Source organism: Nicotiana attenuata, unplaced genomic scaffold, assembly GCF_001879085.1.
Source record: "Nicotiana attenuata strain UT unplaced genomic scaffold, NIATTr2, whole genome shotgun sequence".
Lineage (NCBI taxonomy): Eukaryota > Viridiplantae > Streptophyta > Magnoliopsida > Solanales > Solanaceae > Nicotiana > Nicotiana attenuata.
The window spans coordinates 106,838-123,277 of record NW_017671638.1 but is presented as its reverse complement, the minus strand read 5'-3'; positions in this window follow the sequence as shown (position 1 = coordinate 123,277).

Genomic DNA, 16,440 nt, shown 5'->3' with positions numbered 1-16,440 from the left:
CAATGTTTTGTTACCTGGAGAAGATCAACCAATTCCCAGGTATGGTTGCTCAATATGGATTCTATTTCACTATTGACAGCTTCTTTCCAATATTGTGCTTCTGAGGAAGACATTGCTTCCTTGAAGGTACGAGGCTCATTTTCTAGCAGGAAAGTCAGAAAATCTGGACCGAATGAAGTAGATGTCCGTTGACGTTTACTTCTTCTCGAATTTTCCTCATTAGGCATACCATCTGTTATTTCCTCCCGAGGTCGTTTTGACTTTTAGTAGGTCACTTCACTTTCCTTTTTATACGGATAAATAGTTTCAAAGAATTCAGCATTATCTGATTCTATTATCGTATTAACGTGAATCTCCGGATTTTCTGACTTATGAACCAGAAAACGATATGCCTTGCTATTGGTTACATATCCAATAAATACACAATCAACCGTTTTTGGACCTATCTTAACCCTTTTAGGTTTAGGAACTTGTACCTTAGCTAGACACCCCCACACTTTGAAGTATTTCAAGCTGGGCTTCCTTCCTTTCCACTTTTCATAAGGAATGGACTGTGTTTTACTATGAGGTACACGGTTAATTATTCGGTTAGCTGTAAGTATAGCTTCCCCCCACAAGTTTTGTGGTAAACCAGAACTTATCAGCAACGCATTCATCATCTCCTTCAATGTTCGATTCTTTCTCTCCGCAATTCCGTTAGATTGTGGAGAGTAAGGAGCAGTTGTTTGGTGAATAATGCCATTTTCCAAACATATTTCTTCAAAAGGAGATTCATATTCGCCACCCCTATCACTTCTTATCATTTTGATCTTTTTGTTTAGTTGTGTTTCAACTTCACTCTTGTATTTCTTGAAAGCATCAATTGCCTCATCTTTACTATTAAGTAAATAAACATAGCAATATCTCGTGCTATCGTCAATAAAAGTAATAAAATATTTTTTCCCACCGCGAGATGGTGTTGACTTCATGTCACAAATATCTGTGTGAATTAAGTCTAAAGGACTTGAATTCCTTTCAACGGACTTATAAGAATGCTTAGCATACTTTGATTCCACAAATATTTGACATTTGGAATTAATGCAATCAAATTTTGGCAATACTTCTAAATTTATCATCTTTCGCAATGTTTTGAAGTTGACGTGTCCTAAACGCGAATGCCATAAAGTGTTTGACTCAAGTAAGTAAGAAGAAGCATTCACTTTATTGATAGGAACTGCTATTACATTTAGCTTAAAAAGGCCCTCATTCAGGTAACCTTTTCCTACATACATATCATTCTTACTTAGTACAACACTATTGGAAACAAAAATACATTTGAATCCATTCTTGACAAGAAGTGAAGTCGACACAAGATTCTTGCGAATTTCTGGAACATGGAGAACTTGGTTTAGAGTCACTATTTTTCCCGACGTCATCTTCAACGCAATCTTGCCAACTCCTTCAATTTTGGCTGTAGACGAATTTCCCATGAAAATTGTCTCGTCGGGTCCTCCGGGGGCATAAGAAGAAAATAACTCCTTTGTTAGCACAAACATGGCGGGTGGCTCCAGAATCTATCCACCATTCTTTAGGATTTCCTACCAAGTTGCATTCAGACAACATGGCACACAACTCCTCCATTTCATCAGCTTTTTCAACCATGTTAGCTTGATTCTTCTTCTTCTTATCATTCTTTGGTGCACGACAATCCACGGCCTTATGCCCAGATTTTCCACAGTTGTGGCAATTACCCTTGAACTTCTTCTTGCTTGGGTAGTTCTTTGGTCCAGAAGCCTTCTTTCTCTTCTTGGTTTGTGGCGCCTCCTCAACAATGTTAGCCCCCATTATTGTCGAGTTCCCACGTGACTTCTTTTCAGCAATTTTTGTTGTCTTCTTCTATCCTCAAACGCACAATCAAGTCTTCAAGTGTCATCTCCTTCCGCCTGTGTTTTAGATAGTTCTTAAAATCTTTCCACAACGGAGGTAATTTCTCAATGAAAGCGGCGACTTGAAAGGCCTCATTTATGACCATACCTTCAGCAAGGAGGTCATGCACAATGACTTGTAATTCTTGGACTTGAGTTATGACCGACCTAGTGTCAATCATCTTGAAATCCAAAAATCTAGCAGCCACGAACTTCTTAAGTCCGGCATCCTCAGTCTTGTACTTCTTCTCAAGCGCATTCCATAATGCTTTTGAAGTTTCCATGACGCTATAGACATTGTACAAGCCATTTTCCAAACAACTCAAAATGTAGTTTTTGCACAAGAAATCAGAATGTTTCCATGCTTCGGTTACAACAAGTCGTTCATCATCCGGAGTACTTTTTGCCAAGACCGGAGGATCCTCCTTGATGAAACGTTGCAAACTCAACGTAGTAAGATAGAAGAGCATCTTCATCTGCTAACGTTTGAAGTCAATACCGGAAAACTTTCCGGGTTTTTCTGCTGGTGCCATAGCATGAGCAGGAGTAGAACGACTTGACGAGGCAGCAGCACTCGTAACAGTAGCTCCCGATCCCACAACATTTCCATTAGTTTGGTTTTCGTTCGTCATCGTTTCTGTAGAGTTGGAAACACAACAGAACTTTTTTAAATCAGTGAAGTTTTGATATCTTCAAACTGAATACCAAACCAAACATACAACACGTAACAATGGTGAAGTTTTTATATACTTCAAACCGGTACGTTTATTATTCCGGTAAAGTTTTTTATATACTTTAAACCGGACAGAACAATTATTGGAGTAGAAAGCACGAAGGCTTTAGTCTCCAAAACAGTATACAAAATATGAATAACAGTTTAATATATGTTTCAATACAGAAACGTTAGTTTTAAAATTCCTTAAGCTTGTGAGCGTTACTGTGTTAAACACAAAATCAGGAAAAAAAAAATTGTTAGAAGAATTAAAGAAATCTGGAAAATAGTAGAGAATCAGAAATATTCCGAGTCCACAAATTTCTTGTGTGTCCTTAAGGAATTTTAACCCCCTCACAAGTTGCCAAGGTAGTGGATTAAATCCTCCCAGGATAAAACGGAATAAACCTTCCTGCAACAGTGCCAATACAAACTGCAGGATCCCAACGAACTCAAAGAACGGAGCAAAATCACACTTACGAATTGGAGAGAGATTGACTGCAAATTAGGATGCAGTATATTCAAAAAGAAAGAAGTTTTGGAGTGTTTTTCGTGTGTAGAAAATGGAGCCTTGCCTCAGAATTTATAGGCAATTATCAGAAGAGGTGTCTGGAAAAGGTGCCTTTTCAGAAGAATACGCTGCCTGCCGCGGTTCTACCGCGGTTACGGCAGAACCGCGATCAGAGAGGCTCTCTGAATCTGCCTGTCGCGGTTCTACCGCGGTTACGGCAGAACCGCGGCCAGAGAGTCCCCTCTGAATCTTCAGCAGGGTTCTGGCATATTTTCAGCAGTGATTTGGCATTTAGCCGAAGCCGAAGCCGAAGCCGAGCCGAGCGAGCGACGACGACGGCGCGAGGGTTCATTCTCTTCAACTCCTTTTAAGAGCTTTAAGAAGTGATTCTATATATAAGCACACAAATGTGATTGTCCCTCACCAATGAGGGACAAAGTGCAAGACAAAAGTTTACTTCTTCAAATTTTTATTTTTTCCTCCATTTTATTTCCTTCCATTTCCAATTCACACTTCTTCTACTTTAAAGCCCAATGACTTAAAGTCTAACATGTACTACACTAGAATTATCAGTTTGCAAGTTTTACACTTATATTAGTTGATAATAATAAATTAGTAAAGATAAGTCAATTAACAATGGTTAAGTGAGACAAGTGGAAGTAGAAGACACATTTCACGTATCACTAGTTTAGTATAAATAGTAAATGTGCCTAATTTTTTCATGAGGGGTGTTGGAACAAGAATTTTCTTTCCAGAAGTTCACGAACCTTTATCATTAATTTATGAGTTTGTTTGCTTCCATTTTTGAGAAGTTCCTTTTTTCTTCTAAGTTTTTTACATTTAAAAAATACCCTTGAAACACCTTTCTAAATGAAAATTAATGGATCGAACGACACTTCAACAAAAACAAGAATTATTCTAATGCGTACATTTTGCTTTCATAGTAATATTCTTTTATGACACATTAACAGACTACGTACCCCAGACAATTGAAGAAGTGCTAAAAAATGAACGCGCTGCATCTCAATACACCAAAGAAGAAGGGACTGACATAATGAACTTGGCACGTCAGAAAATGAAAGGGGACCTAACATGTTTGGCTATTTGGAATACTATTCCTTTGTCTCCATCGACATATCTACGTTTTCTACGTTCAGCAACCAGCATATTTGCATGTTATTAGTTTATTCCTTACACTTACTAATTAGGCAATATTTATCAAACAAACTAATGATTACCAAACTTAATCAAGGTCTGACCAAATAACCTAAACACCATATTTGAGGAAGACATACTTGTTCATTATTTGGATTAACAATAAATTCTACCACGTTACAGGTACTAATTAAAATACCAGGTGCAGGTGGGGGTGATCGTTGCCCACGATTTAGCTTGGAACCAATCAATATCTCAAAGTGAATTGTAGTAACAAATGTGCATCGAAATTCCTGCTATAGTTAAGACATAACATGGAGCGCAATAACGCTTACCATTTACTACTTAATCATGCCGTTATTATTTTTTTTATGGTTACATTATATTGTATTACTATTGTTATTTTTTTTTTTAACAATAAAAAAGGTAGAGAGGAAAGACAAAAGTGCGGCACTGCCACTAGTTTGATGGATACAAAAAGAATTATTAGGGGTGGGTCCTGGAAATCAATTAAAAGATGTGAGTATATTGTAGCCTTGAAAGACCTGCATGCCTCCAATTCTAATTTAAAGAGGACAAGTTAAAGCGAGTCTTTATTTGCTCCTATCTACCGGCCGTTTGGTTGTTATGTGATTGAACTTCACATGCTACACCTAACAAGATCTTCCAAAAGTCTAATATCTATTTTGACAATTATTCCTGTAGAAGATGGTGTTCTGTCCTCTCCACCCTTTTGAGAATAAGACGATTCATAGCACCCAAATATAGTTGGTGCATATTCTCGATCCCAAGACTAAGCTTAATTGGGTTTTCAACTCGGTCTATGCTTATTTAAAGCGATACTACAAAACAAATAACCAACAATAACTATAAATTATTCTTCTGTTACACATGTACGGACAAATCGCACTAATCCGATAATGCGGGTTAAATCGAAAAAAAAAACCCGACTATGGTTTGGATTGATTTGATTTGGTGTTGGAAAAAAAAAACCCGACCATAATTGGTTTGGTTTGGTTTTAACTAAAGAAAGTCAAATCGAAACCAAACCAACCCGACATTACATATATAGAAATTTTAGATATATTTAATATATAAATATACTTGTTGTGATGTAATTTATAAGTATTTCTTAAAAAACATTCATAATTTTATCTTTTAAGGTATTATTTCAAGGTTGGACTTAGAACTTTTGAATGTTCCAATAAGTTTTATAGCCATTAATATTAGTAAATTAAATAAGGAAAACTTACACAAATGTCCCAAATAAATCTTAACTACCAACCTCTAGCCATTAGTCATAGACTTACCAAAACTAGCCAATAAAAATTGAAAAACCAAATAATAGGGTTCTTTCTATCAAAGAATCACATGCAAAAATCACCTTTCATATTTTAAGCGTGATTAGCAACATTAGATACAAGACGGAAAGGAAATTTCATGGATGGGGTAGCAAATAAGGTAATGAAATACAAAAATCTATACAATATTCCAAAAATCTAATCAAAAAAGGAACTTTTTCAATGGGTATAGTTGAAATTCATTGAAAATATATAGATAAGTCAATATACAAAATTTGAGGAAGATTGGAGGCGATTTGGACTGGTTTTGTATCAAAATTCGTAATTAAATCGAGTTCAAAAAAGTCTTCTGCGCACATGTATCAAACATGTATCACGCATGTATCTCACACACAGGTATACATGGATATACATGTGATACACAATAGATACAAACATGATACATATGTGATACACAAATGATACACAGTGTGATACACATATCATTTTTTTTCTGTTAAGCTTTTACTTCGAATTTTCAATTCAAACCACCTCAAAACTTCACCAAATCATCCCAAAACTGAGATTTAAGCTCCTTAATTTGTGCCCAATATATTCTAATAGCACCTACTCAAAACAAAGCAAAAATTTGATATTTTTTTGCTACAAATAGCTAATTGGCTAATTTGGCTAATATTAATAATATTTTATCAATTGGCCAATTTTTGTAATGAGCTACTTATAAATGGACATAGCTGGTAATTTCCCATTAAATAATGCTAGCAAAAGCCCAAACCAAAATCAAATCAATACTAATGCTAACAAAAGTCATTCAATTCAATACTACAAACATGAATGTATTGAATATCTATTTTTTGTTTTGCAATAATGTAGATAAAAATGCATAACCCATTTTTATTTTTTCTTTAGCGTTTAGTCATGTAATTAATACTCCCTTATTAGTCTACTTATTTTAACATGCCTTAGTACTTTTAGATTATGTTTATCTTTATTAAGGCTTTTTAATTAGCAATATTTATGTTACATAATTTTATTGTCTTTATTATTGAATATTTTAGGATAATGCCATGACACATCTCATATTTTGTATTATTTTCTTGAAAAATACTATAGTAGTTGTATTTTACTAGGATCAAAGAAATATTTTGAGCACAAGTTATATATTTTGTTCTACGAAGATTTTACCGGAAAAAAACCCGAAAACCCCGAAAAACCGAGAAAAATCGAGATTGAAAAACCCAAGTTTTATTGGTTTGGTTTGGTCTTTAGATTTAATACCTCGACACAATTGGTTTGGTTTGGTAATTGTAAANTGGGCATTTCTAATATATCTATCCTTGTTTCCATTTTTGGCATTTTTAATTTCCGGAGTGTTAGCCCCGCCCATGCAAAGGATTCTTAAATGTATACAGAAAAACTTAATTCCACGATTTTTGAGCATCATTGTATAATTACGAAATTCGCTGCAAGATCAAGAAGGTAAAATGGAGATTAATTAGGATATGCTGTATTTAAGTACTCAGAAAATTATGCATTAAGAGAATAATTTAATTGACATTTTATTTGGCCATGCAATGATTTTATGGTGTGTTATATTAATAAGGCCAAACCCATAAGCAGCCCTTTTAAGTTGGTCCCGTTTTTCATTTTGACACCTCAACTCAGACCTTTTTCATTTTTACAGTCCAACCCCTTATCTCATGTGCCATTTAAACACAAAACACTGACCTGTCACATTGAGTAAGCTTCGTCGCCCAAGTCGCGCATGAGACAGAAAAGACACTCCCCTTTTAACGCAATTACATATTACCGTTGGAGTCCCATTTATACCCCACTTCTTCCTTCCCTTTCTCCATTATCAGATGTAAAAAAGCCCTAATTATCCAAAGATCCATCTCCATGAATATTCTAAAGGATGCTTTCTTTCTGTAATTTTCCAAAGCTTTAGTTGAGATTAATAGAAAAGTGAACCTTATTATACTTCTTCTTCTTCTGTAATTTCTTTATGTACTTCTTCTTCTTCCCTGGTTTTGAGCTTGAACTACATAGCCATTGTAGCTATGTCGAAAAGAGCAGAAAGTTCTCAAAAAGGATTGTATATCTGTTGTTGTGGTTTTAACGCGAAATTAAGAATTTCATGGTCCCCTAGAAATTCAGGTCGACAATTTTATGGGTGTAAATTTGACAAAGTAAGTCGACCTTCTATTTGCACTTATTTTTAGAATTCTTGGTTTCAGTTTGTTAAAAAAATCTGTTTTATCTTGTTTTGAAGGATCGAGGTTCTTGCGAGTACTTTAGAAGGTATGACGAAGATTTTCCCGATCAAGCTAAGAGGACCATTAATGGTTAATTGAAAAGGGTCAAAGAAAATGATGCAAAATTGGCTCGGGCAAGGAAGAAGTGGATTTTTGTGCTTGTAGTCGTGTTCATCACATGGAGTTGTTTGGTTGTTCCTTCATTTTGTTGAAGATGGTAATCTGAATGTTAGTTTTTGGGTGGATTTTGTGTAGCTTTAACTTTTGCTTGTTAATCTTCGTCATGAAACTTGTTATCTTGTCCTTTGTATATGTACTGATTATGGGAATGATTTATGCAGCAAGACATTCTTTCTCCTTTTCTGCTGCACCTTTTGACCACTTCCACATTACTAATCTCAGTAGCAAAATTATATAATTTGCAAATTGTAGGAGAGGACATCAGAATTGCAAAACTATTTATACAGTATTGTAGAATTTGCAACTGAATGAATGGCAGAATGACGACAAAATTGCAGAATTTGCACAATAGGATTGCAGAATTGCAGAATTTGCACAACAGAATTCCACACCTTTTATACACAATAGAATTGCAACTGAAACATAACAAAATAGAATTCCACACCTTAAGACTGCCATTAACAGAATTCCACACCTTAAAACAGAATTCCAACTTTTGTTGCAACTGAAATTTAAGCACAACAGAATTCCACACCTTTAATAACACAACAGAATGCAACAGAATTTAAGCACAACAGAATGCAACTGAAATTTAACAACACAACAGCTGCTTCACTTAGCAGGAACACAAAAGCCAACAGGGTCTTACATATCCAATACCAATACTAAAATAACATCATTGAAACTAAAAGACAAGGGGCTGCTGTGTCTTACATATCCAATACCAATACCAAAAAATATCAACAGGGTCTTACATATTCAATACCAAAAAACATTAAACAAAAGATTCAACAATCTTGACGTAACTAGTCCTACGACATAAACAAAAGACTTCTAAAGCATTTTAATTGTTTCCCCCTCCATTGGTTGACTTGAAGTCCTTCGATTCCTGGTTGCACTCATCCTTTGAAGCTGGGAAGTTGTAACTGCTTTTTTTCCTTTCCATTTTATACCATTAGCCTTAAATCCAATATCAATATCTATTGCAGATGCATCTTTAAATGTACCACGTGCTATCACTCTTTCAGAAGGTGCACTGATAATAGGCTATATAGATGATATTTACACCCTAAATGTACTATGCTTTATTGTTGTTTGAAAGGTTAAATGATAACAAAATGCTCTAATTGGTGTTCTTTTGCTTCGCAGGGATTAATCCAAGTTAGGAAGAACTATGGAGTATTTTGGAGGCAATAATATGGAAAAAAAAGGCCAATCAAGAAGCACCTGAGCGGAAAGAAGCAAAAAAAGAGGACTGGGCTTGAGCTACAGCGACCGCGGTCGACCGCGGCTGGACCGCGGTAAGCTAATGAAGCAAGGCAGAATGATTAGCTCTCACCGCGGTCGCGCCGCGTTTTGCCGCGGCCGCGGTGAACTGTGCAGCTACCCAGAATTTTTGGAACCAAAGTGTAAATCGGGGAAAACTTATTCCAAACCCTTATAAACTCAAGAAGCTCGCCTAAGAAAGTTTAAAAGATTGTTTTTAGACTATTTTGGAGGCAAGAACAAGTGTGAAAAGAGCAACCAACCATTAGAGTTTTTCTATCTTCTCTTTATTATTTCAATTGCACATTATGAACATTTTAGTAGTTCTATCTTGTTTGGTTATGAGTAGCTAATTCCTTAATCTAGGGTTTTGATGGAACCTATTGAAGGATGAACTTCTTATTATGTTAATATAGTTTGTCCAGTTTAATCTCTATTTGTTCAACTGCGTTCTTGTTGTAGTTAATTGATAGGATCCTCAATTAGCTGTGCCTATTTAGTGTGCATAACTCAGGAGAGAGTGCATATTTAGGTAATTGTTGAACAACACCACTCCCAAAGTATATGAGGGATCAATAACCGAGGGTTTAAAGGTGGGATTAGGGATAACGAAGCCTTGGGTGCAATCTAAGGTGAGCTGTAATAAACAAAAGCTAGCGTAACTCGGGAGAGTGTGTCTAGTAAATTGTCATGATTACTCGGGAGAGATTTACGGTAATAAGAGTGCTCATGATTGATAGAGACGATTAGGCGAATCCAGGTGAAACATAACCGGAAGGAATTCCATCAATAGGGGAAATCATAACCTTAGATCCTTCTCTTAATTGTTTACAACTTAATCATAGTTAGTCTTTATTTGCTTAATTGCAGTCAGTCTTAGTTAGTAGAAACATCCTCACTTGTTATTCAAAACGTTTGGGAAGTTGATTACGTAGAATTTCGTAAGTCTAACGAGAGTAATTGATAGGTTGATTCCTTGTGGGTTCGACTCTGGCTAAATACTCAGATTATATTTGCAACGTCCGCTTAGTCCTTTTTATAAGGCATAGTTGGGCGTGATCAAATTTTGGCGCCGTTGTCGGGGAATTAACGGTGTTATCAATTACAATTGAAAGAAACACAAAAATTCTTAGTGTAGTCAGTTTTCTACACTTCAAATCTTTACATTGAAATTTTAACGTTTGTTGACTTGGTTGTACAGGTGCATGTCTAGAAACTCATCGAGAACTGGTAAAGTATTCGAAGCCTTATCAGATCTCGAGAAAGTTTTCAAGGCCTTGAACCGGGCCAACCGGAAGAACAAACAGCAACAAACAATTGAACAATTTGAACCAGACATGGGGGACAACATGGTAGACCCAGCTGCACCATTAGCGCCAGTGGCACCTCTTGTGCCAGAGGCTGCTCTATATGACTGGGCACAACCCACAGCTGAAAATTTGGCCACAGCGATTTTAGTCCCACAAATATAGGCTGAATCGTTCCAAATCACGAACACCATGCTGCACTTGTTGCAGAACAAGGGACTATTTTCGGGGTCACAAATCGAAGATACTCAACAGCACTTGAAGAATTTCTTGTCAATCTGCAAAACTCAAAGGCAGCCCAACGTAACTTAGGAAGCAATCAAGCTGTTGTTATTTCCATTCTCAGTGACAGGAGCTTCCCGGACCTGGCTAAACTCACTCCCCATTAATTCCATAACAACTTGGGAGGAGTTAGTCAAGCAATTTGTGAACAAGTTTCATCTATCCAACAAGACTGCTCAACAAATCGATGAAATTTTGAGTTTCAAACAGAGACCAATGGAGACACTGCAAGAAACATGGGAACGATTCAAAGGGATGTTGGTTATATATCCGTACCACGGTATTCCAGATCATATGTTGGGGCAGCGGTTTTACATGGGTTTGGCAGATGGTGTGAAGGGTAATGTTGATGCTTCAGCTGGTGAAGCATTTTTGAGCAAAACATGGATAGAAAGCCAGAGCCTGCTTGATAAGATGGCACAGAATTTGGGGTGGACAACCAGGAACGCACCTATCACTCCAGTGGTTCACTCAGTGCCCTTAGATCCATCCAACACTCTTGCTGAAAACATGGCCACATTAATGACACAGATGAGTATACTCACCAAAAAGGTGGAAGAGTCAGGGCAGAAGCAGCAGGTACACATTGTAGATACTACCAATGGGGGCTTATGCACATCTTGCATTAGTCAGCCAATTGGTAACCAGTGGAATGCAGAAAGTGATCATCATCACTACCCTGAAGACATGAATTATGTGTCTAATTATGGAGGCCGGAGACAGGGTGGTTAAAATTGGGGCCAACAAAATCAGCCGTAGAGGCCAGTCCAGCCACAGTTCAACAATGGAAACATGGGAGGTATGAGACCTCCCAATAATATGGCGCCTTATCAAAGGCCACAGGGATATAATAATCAAAATCAGCAGCAGGGGTATCATCCTCCTCAGCAGCATCATGGTGGACGGCAGGAAGATGGGTTTGCTAGACTCGAGGCAATAATGCAACAGGTTATTGGGTCAAATGCAAAAATTAGTGAAAGAGTAGATGCACATGATTCAGCTATCAAGAATATTGAAGTGCAGATGGGCCAGATTTCAATGTCTTTGAATAATCGACCTCATGGGACATTACCTGCAGACACTCAAATAAATCCAAAAGATCAAGGCCCGAAGCAGCTGATGGCAGTGAGTCTACGTAATGGCAGAGACTTAGACTTGGAGCAAGAGAGGGCTCGAGAACAGACAGGCTGAGACACTTATACCAGTGCCCATTGAGCTAGATGAGTCAACAAAACTGATAGAGGTGACAGTACAGCATGCCAAGGAAGAACATAACATACAGATTGAGGCCGAGAAAGAAGCTGAGACAGCCCAGGAACCGGTAGTTGAGGTGGCAGCCGACAAACAGCAATCCCAAATCATTGGGAAGAAGAGACCTCCCGCACCATTCCCACAGAGGCTGGCCAAGTACCAAAAAGAGGAAGAATACAAGAAATTCTTGGAGATGCTGAAACAAATCCAGGTAAATATTCCATTGATTGATGCTTTGAAAGAGATGCCTGGTTATGCAAAAATGATGAAGGACTTGATGTCCCGAAAATTCGATTTCCAAGACTTGGCCACGGTGACTCTTACTCAGACCTGCAGTGCGGTGGTGACTAGACCAATTGCTGAGAAGCTATCTGACCCAGGGAGTTTCACAATTCCCTGCACTATTGGTAACTTTGCTTTTGCCAAAGCACTTTGTGATTTAGGGGATAGCATAAATCTTATGCCCCTGGCGATCTATAAGAGGCTGGGGATTGGAAGAGCTAGACCCACTTCGATGTTGTTGCAGCTGGTGGACAGGACCGTGAAAAGACCCTTTGGTATCTTGGATGATGTGTTGATTCAGGTAGGGAAATTTGTGTTCCCTGCAGATTTTGTGATTCTAGATTGCAAGGTGGATGAAGAGATTCCCATAATTTTGGGAAGGCCGTTATTAGCCACTGGGAGAGCTCTCATTGATTGTGAGACTGGGGAGCTGAAGATGAGGTTGAACGATGAGGAGATAACATTCAATGTGCAGAAATCTATGAGGCGACCGAGTGAATTTGCCAATTGCTCTCTTATTGATGCCATTGATGTAATCGTAGAAGCTGATGATGAAATGTTGACTATCGAGGACCCTCTTGCTGCATGTCTGGTAAATTTAGATGAGGTGAATGGGGAAGAACTGGCAGAATGGGTGTTGGCTTTAGAGGGCAGAGGCTTCTGGGATAGAACTCTTGAATTTGAGCCCATGCACTTAGAAAACAGAGAAACTCCTCCAGTCAAGCCTTCCATAGAAGAACCACCAAATCTGGAACTGAAGTCACTGCCCGCCCATCTCAGGTATGAGTTCCTTGGACCTAACTCCACATTACCTGTTTTTATCTCATCTAGTTTGTTAGATGTGCAGGCACAACAACTTTTGCAGGTACTCAAGGAGTGTAAGACTGCCATTGGGTGGACCATGGCAGACATTAAGGGGATCAGCCCGGCCTATTGTATGCATAAAATTCTGCTGGAAGATGGACACAAACCTTCCAGGGAACACCAAAGAAGGCTGAACCCCAACATGAAGGAAGTGGTGAAGAAAGAAGTGATAAAGTGGTTGGATGCGGGAATCATTTTCCCAATCTCTGACAGCAGCTGGGTTAGCCCGGTGCAATGTGTGCCTAAGAAGGGTGGCATGACGGTGGTCAAAAATGATAACAATGAACTGATCTCTACGAGAACCGTCACGCGCTGGAGAATTTGCATGGACTACAGAAAGTTAAATCTGGCCACCCGGAAAGACCACTTCCCACTTTCCTTCATTGATCAGATGCTAGACAGATTGGCAGGGAGGTCTCACTTCTGTTTTTTGGACGGGTACTCAGGGTACAATCAAATCTTCATTGCACCAGAGGACAGAGAAAAGACCTCCTTCACTTGCCCATATAGCATTTATGCTTTTCGGAGGATGTCGTTTGGCCTATGCAATGCACCCGACATTCCAAAAGGTGCATGATGGCCATATTTACTGACATGGTAGAGGACATAATGGAGGTATTCATGGATGATTTCTCAGTGATGGGGAACTCATTCGATGAGTGCCTTATAAATCTGACCCGTGTGCTGAAATGGTGTATTGAGACTAACCTGGTTCTTAATTAGGATAAGTACCATTTCATGGTATAAGAGGGCATAGTCTGGGGACACCGGGTATCAAGTAAAGGAATCGAGGTGGATCGCGCTAAAGTTGACGTGATAGCAAAGTTGCCACCTCCAACTTCAGTCAAGGAAATCAGGAGCTTCCTCAGGCATGCCAGTTTCTACCGGAGATTCATAAGAGACTTTTCAAAAATTGCCAACCCTCTCTGTAAGTTTTTAGAAAAAGATCACCCCTTCTTGTTTTCTGATGATTGCAGGGTAGCATTTGAGGAGTTGAAAAAGAGGCTGGTCACAGCACCCATCATTGTTGCCCCCGACTAGGAGCAACCATTCGAACTCATGTGTGACGCCAGTGACTACGCAGTGGGGGCAGAGCTGGGACAGCGGAAAGATAAGCTAATGCATCCAATCTACTATGCCAGTAGAACGCTGAGTGGAGCCCAGCTGAACTACACTGTGACTGAGAAGGAGATGTTGGCTGTGGTGTTTGCTTTCGACAAGTTCAGATCATACCTGATTGGCTCTAAGGTAATTGTATACACTGATCATGCAGCTCTCAAGTACTTGATTGAGAAGAAGGAGTCTAAACCGTGCCTGATTCGTTGGGTGCTATTACTACAAGAGTTCAACCTCAAAATTCGTGACCGTAAGGGCACAGAAAACCAAGTCGTTGATCATATATCACGACTTGAGGGAGCTGAAAACTCAGTTGAGGTTGAGGATATTCTGGAAACCTTTCCAGACGAGCAGCTGCTCACTACAAGTCTTGAGGAAGTGCCATGGTATGCAGACTTTGCAAATTACCTGGCAAGCGGTATAGTTCCCTATGACCTCTCCTCTATACAAAAGAAAAAGTTTTATCGTGACTGCCGCATGTATTATTGGGATGAAACTTATCTATTTCAAATATGTGTTGACAATATGATCCGGAGGTGTGTCCCCGAGATAGAACAATCTTCTGTTTTACAGGCATGTCATGCATCGGCATATGGAGGGCATTTTGGAGGAGTCCGGACAGCCGCGAAAGTGCTAGAGGCCGGTTCCTTTTGGCCAACAGTGTTTAAGGATGCACATGAATGGGTGAAGGGCTGCAATGAATGTCAGCGAACCGGGAAGATTTCCCGTCGCAATGAGATGCTCATGAACCCGATTCAAGAGGTTAAAGTGTTCGATGTCTGGGGGATTGACTTCATGGGACCCTTCGTCAGCTCCTTTGGCAACAAGTACATACTTGTTGTTGTAGATTACGTGTCCAAATGGGTAGAAGCTGCAGCATTGCCCACTAATGATGCAAGAGTGGTGGTGGGGTTTTTGAAGAAGAACATATTCACCCGTTTTGGGACCCCGAGAGCGATTATCAGTGACGGAGGCACCCACTTCTGTAATCAAGCCTTTGAGAAGTTGCTAGCGAAGTATGATGTATGCCCCAAGGTGGCAACACCATATCATCCGCAGACCAGTGGACAGGTGGAAGTGTCTAATAGAGAGATAAAGAGTGTATTGACCAAGACGGTAAACGCCACAAGAACTGATTGGGCGAAAAAGCTAGATGATGCACTCTGGGCTTATAGAACTGCTTTTAAAACACCAATTGGTATGTCACCATATAAGTTGGTGTTCGGGAAAGCCTGCCACTTACCAGTGGAACTTGAACATAAAGCTTGGTGGGCACTGAAACAGCTGAACCTAGATATTGAGGCTGTGGGCACAACAAGAATCACTGAATTGCATGAGCTTGACGAGTTCCAATATCTGGCTTTTGAGAGAACAAGGTTGTACAAGGAAAGAATGAAGAGGTTGCACGACCAGAACATTGTTGAGCAACATTTCAACCCCGGGGACAAGGTATTGCTCTATAACTCAAGATTAAGGCTATTCCCGGGTAAGCTCAAGTCACGATGGTCTGGTTCAATTCGAGTGATCGAAGTATTCCCTTCAGGGGCTGTAGAGATTGCCTCAGAGAAAGACTCTCACACGTTTGGAGTCAATGGGCAGAGATTGAAACTATATGTAGGCATGAATGAGCCAAAAGAAGTGACAGAGATCCACCTAACGGAACCTCAGAGGTCAAGCGAACCGTAAATGCGCTTATCTGCGTCGTGCCGCGACGTTAAATCAGGCGCTGCGTGGGAGACAACCCATGAATGTTGTTGTTTTTGTCTTCTTATGTAACCTTCAAAAAAAAATCATCGCACCGGGACCGCGGCTCGACCACGGTCAATGACGAGTAGTCTGCTTGGACTTTGCTCGACCCACCGCGACCGCGGTGGGACCGCGGTAGGACCGTGGTCAAATGAAAACATTCTGCCTCAGGTATTTTCTTTCACCGCGACCGCGGCTCGACCGCGGCGGTTCGCTAAAATCCGTCGCCCAGGTAAGTAAAATTTCGTTTTTTTTTTAATTTTTTTTCTTCTCCCCCCTTTTAATTTCATTAAAATACCAACCCCCCC